Source organism: Danio rerio, chromosome 14, assembly GCF_049306965.1.
Source record: "Danio rerio strain Tuebingen ecotype United States chromosome 14, GRCz12tu, whole genome shotgun sequence".
In the NCBI taxonomy this organism is placed as follows: domain Eukaryota; kingdom Metazoa; phylum Chordata; class Actinopteri; order Cypriniformes; family Danionidae; genus Danio; species Danio rerio.
Window position 1 is genome coordinate 41738331 of NC_133189.1, and position 14379 is coordinate 41752709.

The window sequence follows — 14379 nt, forward strand, 5'->3', positions numbered from 1 at the left end:
CATTCTTTTATTTATTTTATTTTTTCTTTATTAATCTGGGGTCTCCACAGTGGAATTACCCACCAACTTCCAGCTGCAATCCATCACTTTGAAATCCATACACTCATTTACACACATACAATACGAACAATTTAGCTTTCCCAATTTATATAGTGCATATCTTTGGACTTGTGGGGGAATCGGGAGCACCCAGAGAAAACCCACGCGAACACAGAGAGAACATGCAAATTCCACACAGAAATACCAACTGACCCAGCCAAGGCTTAAACAAGAGACATTTTTTGCTGTAAGACAATCGTGACTAAATGACTAATGAATAAATGTCCAATGTAAAAGATGCATTAAAGACACACAAAACTATGGACCATATGCTCATTACATTGTTCATGTCACTTATTATCAGTTGCAAAAAAATTACATAAAACATTTTAATTAAAATGAATAAAAAGAATAAAAAAAATAATGAAAACATCATAGATGATGTGAGAATATAAATTTATATTATCTAGTTTCAAGTTGACAGTATTTAATTTAATTTCATTTCATTAAAAACTCAAGTGTGAGAGACATTAAACCTTTTATCTTCCAAAGGGATGCAAATGCTATGGGCAGGGTCTCAATGACTGCCTTTGTTTTCTGGGAATCCATTCAGGCTAAAGAAACTCTTTTGTTGATTAGATTTGGGTAGGTAAAGCTTGTCTGCTCAGTGGCTGGACGTTCTTTCACCTATCTACCTCATTTACATGCTCTTTGTCTCCACCTTATCACTGTCCACTCCTAAAAAACATATAATACAGAGAACAACTCTGCTCAAATTGGACTCTTGTAAACTCTAAGAGACTCTTGCAGGCTCATGTGGACTTCTTGAAGATGCTGTTTGACTGCAGAACAACCAACACATACTCAATAAATAAGTCTACTTGAAAATGTATCATTGCCTGGGTTCTAAAATATACAACAAAGTACAGTATAATAATAATAATAATAATAATAATAATAATAATAATAATAATAATAATAATAATAATAATAATAATAATAATAATAACAACAACAACAATAATAGTAGGCGGCAAAGTGGCTCAGTGATTAGCACTGTCGCCCCACAGCAAAAAGTTCGCTGGTTCCCAAGAATGAGTCCCGGCTGGGTCAGTTGACATTTTTGTGTGGAGTTTGCATGTTTTCCTCATGTTGGCATGTCCCCAGTACTTTGCTGCAGCTAGAAGGGCATCTTCTGTGTAAAACATATGCTGGAATAGTTGGTAGTTCACTCCACTGTGGCAACCCCAGATAAAAAAGGACTAAGCTCAAGAAAAATAAATGAATGTATGAAAATAAAAATTAAAAAATAAAATAAAATAATAATAATATGGGCAGCATGGTGCTGCAGTGGGTAGGACAATCGCCTCACAGCAAGAAGGTTGCTAGTTCGTGCCCTGGCTAGGTCAGTTGCCGTTTCTGTGTGGAGTTTGCATGTTCTCTCTGTTTGCGAGGGTGACAAATGACGTATTATAGGTGAATTGGCTAAGCTTAATTATCCATAATGTATGTGTATGAGATTGAACAATAGTGTTTCCCAGTGATGGGTTGCAGCTGGAAGGGCATCTGCTGCTTATAACATATGCTGTATAAGTTGACAGTCTTTCCGCTGTGGTGACCCAAGATTAATAAAGGAACTGAGCCGAAAAGAATAGGAATAAATGAAATAGTAATAATAATAATAATAATAATAATAATAATAATAATAATAATAATAATAATAATAATAATAATAATAATACTAATAATAATAATAAAATAATAATAATAATAATGTCACACTTAAGAAAAATGCACCATGCAACACCACAAGGAATGCAGCAGTGAGCACAGTCAACAAGAATGTAACATGAATTTTGCACACTGAGAAAGTGTAAAAACTGTTATCTGCCGCTTCTAGGTGGCGCCCAGCACTTCGAGAACAGCTGCTTTAATAAAAAAGGCCTACTTGTCTTTTAGACTATAAGATGAAAATGGAGATAATTATATTTAATGAACCCAAGTGCTCATAAAACTGACGGAAACTCCACGTGGCTCTCATAATTTATATCTCCAGTGAAAACTCACTTTCTCTCCTGCTGTCTTCTTTTGAAGCAGATTTCTCATTTCAGCTCGGCACTTCTCAGACTGATAGTTCGCCTCAATACTCTCAATACTGCTGCAAAAGTAAAAATTTTTAATTTTCTTGATATTTAGTCTATATTATCTGCACAGAATGGGCCACTACTGTTTATGAAAGGCTGTAATGGAATGATCAAATCCAGTTTGTAAAGAAATGAGAGCAATTTTACTGTCTTTCTGCGATTGTTTTATTATAAAAAAAAACTCTGCAGTTCTTTCTATTGATATAACAGCTCTTTGACTGCAAACATCATGGTTAATCTATATGTAATTTGTGGTTACCATGTTTTTATTTATAGTAAAATCGAGACATTGCAAACATGTATCTACATCTTTATAGCTAAAGTAACAAAGTACAAGACAAAGGTGTTAGCTAATAGGACATTACAAAGTTGCCATAGTTTAAAAAATATATATAAGTAATACTGAGATAATAGATCCAAACATTATTTCTGGTGAATGTTCACCAAACTATTTGGGAATTTGAATCGCTGCCATTTTTCAAAGCCAGATGTTGTGGCAGTGTGGAAGTTGTAACATCTTGGGAAACTCGCTGATTTGATTTGCCAGATCTTACATAAAACACATTTTACTCACACAACTGATAGAACATTCAAATTTCAACCCATTTGTGACCTTAATCTGGCAACCTACAACTAATTTGAGCTGTCAATTTCTGTGCAGATGGTTGAGACACAAAGATTAATCAAGCATAACTGGTAGAAATGTGAAAATAAAACTGGTAAATTTGACAAGAGTAATGGAAGAATTAGATTTACAATTTTGAACCTATATTAACAATTTCATTGCATTTTAAAAAGGATGTTGGTCTAATTCTAATATTCCACTTGATGGAAAAATGGAAACAATAAGAACATTAAATCACAGATCAAATGCATGAGGGAGACACGAAAGGGCACAATTTTGTACGTATGTAAGAAACATAGCAATACAACAAATGTATTGTCTGCAAATGCATTGTATTGTATTGTAATTTTGAGAAATAGTCACGATGCTCAGGAAAAGATGGCTAGAGTTTACAGAGAGTAGCTGCTGCAGGAGAGACTGCTGAATTTTCTGACAGGCTGGTTCATGCTTCAGTGTCTGGTTTCCATTATTGTGTCAATCTGGGTTTTATTCTTTGTGTCATTCAACTGTACACTGTCATTCTTTAATCCTTACCTTTATAAGGGGCTTCATGTCTCAAGACATTTGCCGTGTTCCACACGTTGCATCCAAATCATGGATTAAGTCAGAGTTTCTACAAAGTCTCCTATTAATGAGTTTCTCTTATTATAGAATGCTGTTTTCTAGATGGAATTTACCAACCATTGGATAGGCAAAATACTACTACTACTACTAATAATAATAATAATACCACCATGGCATACACCCCCACCATGACTGTTACAGCTACTGATATTAGGGTGTGACATTTTCTAGATTACATTTTCTAACCACTACCACAGCTATTATGCATTCATTCATTCATTCATTCATTCATTCATTCATTCATTCATTCATTCATTCATTCATTTTCTTTTTGGCTTAGTCCTTTTATTAATCTTGGGTTGCCAAAGTGGAATGAACCGCCAACTTATCCAGCATATGTTTTACGCAGCGGATGCCCTTCCAGATGAAAACCAATCACTGGAAAACACCCATACACACCCCCATTCACACACAAACACATACACACACACACACACACACACACACACACACACACACACACACACACACACACACAAACACACACACTCTCTCTCTCTCTCTCTATCTCTCTCTCTCTCTCTCTCTCTCGACAGTTTAGCTTACCTAATTCCCTTATAGTGCATGTCTTTGGACTGTAGGGAAAACCAGAGCACCCTGAGGAAAACCCCGGTGAACAAGGGGAGAACACGCAAGCTCCAAACTGAAATGGCAACTGACTACAACGATTATAGTATGCCTTTTTCTTGATGAAATTTACTAACCATTGGATACAACAAATACTACTACTACTACAAAAACAACAACTACTACTACCTACAACTACAACAACAACTACTACTTCTACAACAACAATGTGATATTATATCCATGCTTTGGTAAACAAGATCTTTTGGGTAACACAAGCTCAAATACTACTACAAATACTACAACAACAAAAACAACAACAACTTCTACTACAACAACAACTACAACTACAATGTGAGATTATCTCTATGTTTTGGTTAACACAAGCTCATTGTGGATAAGTACCCCTGTCTACATTTCTGGAACTTATGGTTGGATTTCATCACTAAAGCGAATGATTCGTGGCGGTATGACGCCGCCAATGATTTCTGTTCATTTTAGCACTACTAGCTCTGTATGGATGGCTTTCCCAGTGTTACCAGCTTGCTTACTGAATCGCCGTGTACTGGTGAAGAACGGTTCCAGAAAGCAGGTAAAACAAAAGCAATAAATAAATAAATAAAATACAGGCTAAAAACAAAATCACAACGGCTTTTCTTTTTCTAGATTGCTTTTGAAAACACTTTCGGTTCGGTTTAGGGAAGCAGTAAGTGGGTCAGTTTGTCAGTCATTCAGTTGACCGCATGCTGACCTGGTCGGCTGATATGTATATTGCACCCTCTGGTGGATTTATGTGAGAATAGGACATGTGAAAGGATCTTGTAATCATCAAAAAGCATTCACAGTGGTCTCTGGTGGATTTGCAAAAACAAAAATTGCAAGCAGACCTACATAAGGTTCCATATTTCACTGTCCTGAGAAATGTAGACCTGGGTAGGTATCCACAATTAGCCTGGGTTAAACATATATCACTGTTTGAGATTTTTATAGTTAATATTAATATATATATTTTTTTCCATAATTTTTTCATCTTTGAGAAGATGATTGAAAACATAACATTATTGATGAGAAACTCAAACACTCTTTAAATGCTTTAGAGCAATTCTGCTGGATAGAAGAAAAAACAAAACAATCAAAGCAATCATTTCTGTTTATCTCAATCAGCAGTCTTATTAAGGTCTGGCATGAGATGTTTCTCTGTAGCGAGATTCATTTTGTCATAATGTCTTTTCCCTGCTCATAAAGAACATGTCCTCATTATCCACCATGTGTTTCAGCCTTTCATTGAGACATTTTCACTGCAGGAGGATGAGGAATCAGAAAATATCATTTCTGAAGATACAGAGAACATCATTTTAGATAAGAACAACTAGTACAAGGTGCTATGAAAAGTGTCAGCGCTGAGGTCAGTTTCATTTCGGTCATGCAAATTTAGGAAATAACCTGAAGTTCTCTTCAAGTTTAACATTTAACTTTTTCAAAAGGAGTCAAACTCTCTTCATGGACAATATTACTAAACTTTTATAATAAGATGGGTGTTCTTGAGGTAACAGGAACTAACAGTGAACTACTGTGTTGTCATTATAATGACCAAATAAGAATAAAGTAAATATAATAAAGTATATATATATATATATATATATATATATATATATATATATATATATATATATATATATATATATATATATATATATATATATATATCTGTTATTTAACAATTTCAGTAGTTCATGATTCCCAAGTTCTTTCAGATTTTTTTTTTTTTTTCACTTAATTGTATTAAGGTACATTAATCTCTGCTTTGTCAACATTTGATATAGAAAATTAAATTCTACAGTTTAACAGAGTGACTTTTATTGACATTTTAGCAGTTTGAAATTGCATAATACATATCGGAGATGAGTCTGCAAAACAACAGAAAATGTACTGGCAGTTTGTAAGGTGTTTTAAGGTTAAAAGTTGTTGGAAGAAAGATCAAGGTTCCGTAATGCAATGCAATGAGATTTTATGCATGTATATGACAACTGCCATTGAGTGTTATTCGCTCAGCTACATAATTTTAAATGCAAACATGATATTGCATAAGATATCTTTGTTTTGACAACTTGACAAACAAATACATCATTACTGTCTTTGTTTTGACAGCTTGACATTATTGAGACAGCATGATTTGTCATCAACATACATTGTAAGACATTATAAGACATTATAATTGTGTCATGAATTTCACATAAGGCTTAATCCCAATTCTATTTTTGTACCCCTACCCCTTCCCCTTGGCCCTTGAAACTGTGAAAGGGAAGGGTCTTCAAAACTTACCGCTAATAATTGGGACACCACTACAGCACCTGCACACGTCATCATATGTCATCACAATCTCATGTTTGTCACATCCCCGGCTTGTTCCTGCTGCTCCACCTACCCACTCTCTCTCACCATCACATCCCCTCAGCACCAGTCATCGCTCCCCATCTCCTGCCACCTCTCACCTGAGTACTAATCAGACACACCTGCACTTCTCATCAGGACTCCCTATATGATTCTAGTATAACCCAGCAATTCTAGTCAGTCAGTGGCTGGAATCTTACCTTACCTTCTCTCTAACTCACCTTCTTCAAGATGTTTCCCCTCTTCTCTGAATGTTTAACCTGTGAATGATTCTCCCAAACCTGTGAATAAACAAAGCTATCATTAAGGGAAGTGACTTTACACTCTTTGTCTGTTTGACGCTATCTGTTTACAACGTAAAGAACTATTCATCAGCTCCATTGCAAAGACTCTCACAACCTGCTTATTAATGCATTACTTATTTAAATAAATTGATGAAAAGAGATAACCCTCATTGTCCGCATTGTGTGACCATGACAATGCTTCATATAAGATCAGATGATCGCAACTGCTGTAGTTATTCCAGTTGCGCTATTTTTTGCTATTTATCTTCAGGAAATCACTAAAGGCATATATTATGTTTTTATAACAATCTAATGTGGCAATAACCTTAAAGAAAATAAACATTTAAAAGGACCAGACAATTTTGACCAGGACCCTACGTAAGGGGCGGGAGGTGAACATGATGGAAGGGTTAAACCACAACCTCAACTACAGTGGTACAAGTTAAATTGAAAAAAATTATTTGTCATTAAAAATCTAATTTAATATTATGTTATATAAATAGAATTGACAAATTATTTGCACTTTTACTAAGCATTTTTTATGACATTAATTTAGTTTCACTGAAAAAAGTGACTAAAAATATCCAAGACACAATTATAATGGACTCATGATAAACATGTTTATGACAGATTCATGACAAGTTATGTTGTCTTGGTAATGTCAAGTTAAATGATTACATGACATGATTCAACGACATTAATAAAATTATTTTATGAAAGTCTTGTAAATGCCCCTAAAATAAATTGATACTGGCGAGGCATTGGCGCAGTAGGTAGTGCAGTTGCCTCACAGCAAGAAGATCGCTTTGTTGTTGGTTCGAACCTCAGCTCAGTTGACGTTTCTGTGTGGAGTTTGCATGTATTCCCTGCCTTCGCGTGGGTTTCCTCCACAGTCCAAAGACATGCGGTACAGATTAATTGGGTAGGCTAAATTGTCCGTAGTGTAGGAGTGTGTGTGTGGATGATTCCCAGAGATGGGTTGCGGCTGGAAGGGCATCCGCTGCGTAAAAACTTGCTAGATAAGTTAGCGGTTCATTTTGCTGTGGCGACCCCGGATTATTAAAGGGACTAAGCTGACAAGAAAATGAATGAATGAATAAAATGATACTGTACAATGACTTTAGCAGCAGAAAATAAGCATAAAATAATTTAATTAGAGGTACAATTTCAATTAAATTTTTATTTGTATATATATATATATATATATATATATATATATATATATATATATATATATGTATATATATATATATATATATATATATATGTATATATATATATATATGTATATATATATATATATATATATATATATATATATATATGTATATATATATATATATATATATATATATATATATATGTATATATATATATATGTATATATATATATATATATATATATATATATATATATATATATATATATATATATATATGTATATGTATATATATATATATATATATATATATATATATATATATATATATATATATACATATATATATATATATACATACATATATATATACATACATATATATATACATATATATATATATATATATATATATATATATATATATATATATATATATATATATATATACATATATATATATATATATATATATACATATATATATATATATATATATACATACATATATATATACATATATATATATATATATATATATATATATATATATATATATATATATATATATATACATATACATATATATATACATATATATATATATACATATATATATTGAGAGAACATTTTGTCCTCTTTTTAGTGTGTTTGCAGCTACGTGCAGAAGTGCTTGTGGTTTTGTGTGTATATGTATTTGTGTGTCAGAAATATGAGGCCATGGTCTGGTTTCAGTCTTGCAGGTGTTAGAAATATGAGACCATGGTCTGGTTTCATTTCGCAGCTTCACCCACGCTGGAAAATTCCACTATGCTCAGATATGAAATATGCTGATTCATGTTAAGAGAAAATGCTGTATGACTAGCCCATATTTGGAGTGCCTTTCTGCTATCAGCCCCTGTGTATAAATATCCCTGTCCATCCTGTGTTGTCAGGCTTGCAGAATAAACCATTCTAACTACAGTTTGGTCTCTTCTCATGTCTCCGGGTCGACCTGCTGAACTTTGCTGAATCTGGTGCCTAATATAGGGGAAATCTTACAGATCTGGGGGCTCGTCCGGGATACATCTGATCAGGTAAGAGAATTTTTATTCACACTGCCTGCTCCGGTGTATCTCAGGAAATCGTAAGATTTTAATTAAAAATTGGGTTGCGCAAGCAAGAGAGGTCTGTGTTCTAGAGCACAGAACATCCTGTCAAGTTTACTTTCCACAGTAAATTGCACAGAAGGATTTGTGTCGTCGTACTCAATTAAATTTGGGTTCCACAAATTAGCGAAATTTATTAATTTGACACTTGATAGCCTGTCAAGTTTACTTTCAACAGTAAATTGCACAGAAGGATTTGTGTTGTCGTACTCAATTAAATTTGGGTTCCACAAATCAGGGGATTTAATAAATTTTAGTAAATAAGTATTACGCACCAGCTTCAGCAATATGGGACAAGGATATCCAAAACCAGAACCCAGTGAGAGTCCAAAGCAATGGATGGATAGATGTGGGTGGGGATTTTACACTGAACCCTGGCTGTCCAATTTAGCTGGGTGGACAGAGGGACAATCTCAATGGAGAGACTTTCCTAGGGAAGGAACATTTGATCCAGGTTTCCTCCAATCAGCTTATAAATTAACGTACGAAGGATATGGAGATCCTGAATGGGATGACCAGTATATGATAAATGGATATGACACATGGTATACAATGAGCTCTATATGGAGAGATAAAAAAAAGGCATTTTTACACCTAAAACCGTTTTGAAATCTGTCCCCAAACCCAAAAGCAGAAGCAATACTGCCCGTAAGGCAGATAAGAGGGGCTCTCTCGCAGCTGCTAAGACAACTATGATATCACCACCCCTTATACGGGGCTTCCGCCTGCAGCTTCATGCTCTGTAAGTGCTTCTCCTACAGTGCCTTCTATTTTACCCGTCACTGACAGAAATGATTAAAACTAAACCAGACCCCTCCGACAGCACGGAGGGCACTACTTCAGCTTCTAATGTGGCTGCGGTGTGGGTTGCTAAACCACGAGGGATAGAGATAATTCCGCCCTCATCCTCTGTTCTTAAAGATCTTATATCTCTTCTGCCCGAAGTGGACAAACCACTGCAATTTGTAGACATGCTGTTGCGCAGTTCGCGTCACTGCCAACTAATTGGGGCAGATTATCGATTTATCCTTCAAACCAAAATGGGTTCGTCCTATGACAATGAAGAAATAACAACAAAAATACCTGCTCTTGATCCCAAGCATGATATAGTACAAACAGAAACTGTTAAGGAAGAAACAGATGAGGGCAAAAAGACACGCACTCCTATAAAAACACGCCTCGCGTGGAAGGATGATCAGGAGGAGCTCCTGACACATCTAAAACAGTAGCTTACTAAATACTTAGTACCATACTTACTGGTCTGAATGTGACGCCACGACCGATCTTAATGGAATAATGCTAGATGGCAAAGGCCGTTTATGCCTGCCATCATCCTGTGCACCTTTTCTCGTCCGCGAGTTTCACGGTGTTACACACCGCGGCCGAAGAGGGGTAATAGACACAATGAGTTAATAGACACAATGAGTTAATAGACACAATGAGTTCCTTTTTATGCATCAATAATTTACAGCACCATGTCAATAACACGCTAGATAGATGTCTGATATGTGCTCAAAATAATATCACTAAACCTCAAGCTAAACATCAACAATTGCCCCTTCCTGAAACACCTTTTCAGGAATGGCAGGTAGATTTCACACATCTGCCAAAGAGGGGTCCTAATAAATATCTACTGGTTTTTGTGGACAAATTTTCAAAATGGGTTGAAGCCTTCCCATGCAGTAAAGAAGATGCTAATATAGTTGTCAGATGTTTGACAAGAGAAATCATTACAAGATACGGTATACCATGTGCCATAGACTCAGATAAGGGAACCTCATTTACTGCGAAAGTAATACAAAATCTAGCTAAAGAACTCCAAATTAATTGGCAGCTACATATTCCCTGTCATCCACAATCATCTGGCATAATAGAACGAACTAATAGGACCATCAAGGACAAATTAAGAAAGGCTATGCAACATGCAGGGCATTCAAATTGGCTCGCCTTGCTACCTCTCGTTTTAGCAGACATGAGGATGTTTCCTCACAAAAGTCTTCACGGTCTCTCTCCTTATGAGACTGTGATGGGACGACCCTTTCCCTCACCATGGAGGCAAAGGGGTACCACACTGGGTGACGGTTCTTTGGATATTCATATGAGTGAATGTGCACAACAGCTACTAACAACATTGCATGCATACTGGACTAACATACATTCTGGTTCAGCCCCGATGCCGGTAGACCCAACACACCCCTTTAAGGCCGGTGACAGAGTAATGATTAGACAGTTCAATAAAATGAGCACAGAACTGGGGGACCCCAAATATGGCCCCCCGACGGATGTCGTGGCTGTAACCAGAACCGCCGTTTTAACCTCCTCTTCTCCACAGTGGATCCATGCAACCAGGATAAAACGAGCACCTATTGAATAATAAAAATGTATAAGTTTTGTACTATGATAATCTGTCTGCAGACTCTCTTTGTTTTACAGATTTTGGGGGCCCCCACATCAGCTAGCACCTCCACGCAGCATAACTACTAGAAGGATAAGCATGAAGTGGCTATGGACATTGGCACTGTTTCTCTTTCTTGTTGCTCAAGCTAATGCAGCCAGGCAGAAACGCTGGACACATGATCATGAATTCGGATGGGCAGAGGATGGGGCTGACAATCCAATTGAAATAATATGTGGTATCAATATGTGAAAGTTTTAGCTAGGTCATATAATGTATCTGGTTGTTATGTATGTTCTGTTATGCCTCATTCAGCCAAACAAACCCCTCTTTATGCCAAACCCATGAATAAAACAGCTGCTAAATGTTTTGCCAGTTTTGCAGGATCAGGGTACCAGAATCCATATATAATTGTCGATGACTATGATCCATACCGGATTGGCATTAGAAATGGTACATGTGATGCTCTATTTTGGGTAAAATTTGGCCATGCTAAACCCTCACCTATTAGCCACAAGGTTTTTATTAACCACTCTATTACACACCCTGTGTGTTATAACCAGACCATGGGCTCTCATTTCATGGGAAGCACTGTTAACTGTCAACAAATTGCCTCCTCGGGAGAGGGGGCCCCAGTCGACATCTCAGGACCTTCAAACGGCACTTATGTGGTCCAGGGTGGGTGATGGTTGTGTGGGAAAAACGCCTACATGTCCTTACCGGCCAACTGGACGGGGCAGTGTGCCCCTGTGCATGTGACTGATCACACCTTTATTGTGACAGCCCAGGTCCTGTCAGCGCAGCAAAGAGTTAAACGCAGTGTCCCTGAAATGAAGCCCCATGACTCTGTATGGGGTACTGATGTGCCCGAGGATTTCAAATTATGGACCACTGGTAGTAAAGTGGTATTGGCTCTATTTCCGCAAATAGGTGTGGGAAAAGCTCTACTAAGAATTGAGACCCTGGACTATCGCATGGGCCTATTCCTGAATGCCTCAAAAATAATTAATGAGGCCCAGAATAAGGAGCTGGGTAATCTACGTACCATGGTTTTGCAAAATAGAATGGCTCTAGATCTCTTAACAGCATCCCAGGGGGAGGTATGTAAATGAGTACTGCTATGTCTACTCTCCAAGGGTTAAAAATTGCCATGACTTCAGATTATGTTCCCGACACAACTTGGGGTTGGATGATGGGTCTGTTCGGCTGGGTGACTCCTTTCCTTACTATGATAATTCCTGTATGTATTATTTTCCTTCTTGTTTGTTGCTGTGGCCCCTTTCTTTTACAATGTTTGATGAATCGTGTTTATGCTACCATGGATAGTATGATGGGCCAAAATTATAAACTAATGCATTAGGCCTTCGGCCTAAAAGAGGGGACTGAGAGAACATTTTGTCCTCTTTTTAGTGTGTTTGCAGCTACGTGCAGAAGTGCTTGTGGTTTTGTGTGTATATGTATTTGTGTGTCAGAAATATGAGGCCATGGTCTGGTTTCAGTCTTGCAGGTGTTAGAAATATGAGACCATGGTCTGGTTTCATTTCGCAGCTTCACCCACGCTGGAAAATTCCACTATGCTCAGATATGAAATATGCTGATTCATGTTAAGAGAAAATGCTGTATGACTAGCCCATATTTGGAGTGCCTTTCTGCTATCAGCCCCTGTGTATAAATATCCCTGTCCATCCTGTGTTGTCAGGCTTGCAGAATAAACCATTCTAACTACAGTTTGGTCTCTTCTCATGTCTCCGGGTCGACCTGCTGAACTTTGCTGAATCTGGTGCCTAATATAGGGGAAATCTTACATATATATATATATACATACATATATATATACATACATATATATATACATATATATATATATATATATATATATATATATATATATATATATATACATATATATATATATATATATATATATATATATATATATATATATATATATACATATACATATATATATACATATATATATATATACATATATATATATATATATATATATATATATATATATATATATATATATATATATATATATATATATACATATATATATATATATATACATATATATATATATATATATATATATATATATATATATATATATATATATATATATATATAYAYATATATATATATATATATATATATATATACATATATATATATACATATATATATATACATATATATATATACATATATATATATATATATATATATACATATATATATATACATATATATATATATATATATATATATATATATATATATATATATATATATATATRTRTATATATATATATATATATGTATATATATATGTATATATATATGTATATGTATATATATATATATATGTATATATATATATATATATATATATATATATATATATATATATATATATATATATATATATATATATATATATATATATATATATACTTTGGGTGATGAGAGATAAGAGATAACATATCTTTGTCTATGGCTCAGAGTCATGTCCAACCATAATCTCTCAGCAAAGCATGTTTCCTTCCCTCTGCTCTGGACAGACACTCTACATTCAAGTCAAGAAGTCTAGCCACAGAGTATCAAAAGCCGCTTACAGCAGCCAGTGGATTATGGTAAATAAAACATTTAGTGTGCATGAATATACGGGTTGGGTGTGTTATTTTGCGTGTGCGTGTGTGCACTGTTATGCATTTGCTTGCTTTTTGTTTAACAGCTTGCCAAAGAGATAATGTAAACACACAGGAGACAACAATATTTTAAAACAAGAGAGCTCAGGAGATAGACATTTAGATAGAGAAGACACAAAATATCCAGCTTAAGCACACAAATGGTCTGGGCAAAATAAAGCTTAGATTTTGACTAGGAAGAGTGTTCTGCTTTGAAGCCAAAACCAAGATAAATCCCTAAACAGTGAATAAGTCCTCTTCGCTACTCTGTCATTCTTGTCCCATTTTTTTCTATAGGTTCTTTGA

General features: G+C 35.1%; 2 long non-coding RNA genes across 2 annotated transcripts in view; one reads left to right on the forward strand and one right to left on the reverse strand.

The window, feature by feature from the left end:
- Positions 1–14379, reverse strand: part of LOC137487534 (uncharacterized) — a 318479-nt gene that overhangs the window by 13255 nt on the left and 290845 nt on the right. Inside the window, exon 5 of the long non-coding RNA XR_012389916.1 lies at positions 6612–6671. This is a non-coding gene — a long non-coding RNA (uncharacterized lncRNA). The remainder of the gene's footprint in view (positions 1–6611; positions 6672–14379) is intronic.
- Positions 8768–13104, forward strand: LOC141377563 (uncharacterized). The gene is made up of 2 exons (XR_012389910.1): positions 8768–8910; positions 11416–13104. It is a non-coding gene; the product is annotated as an uncharacterized lncRNA (long non-coding RNA).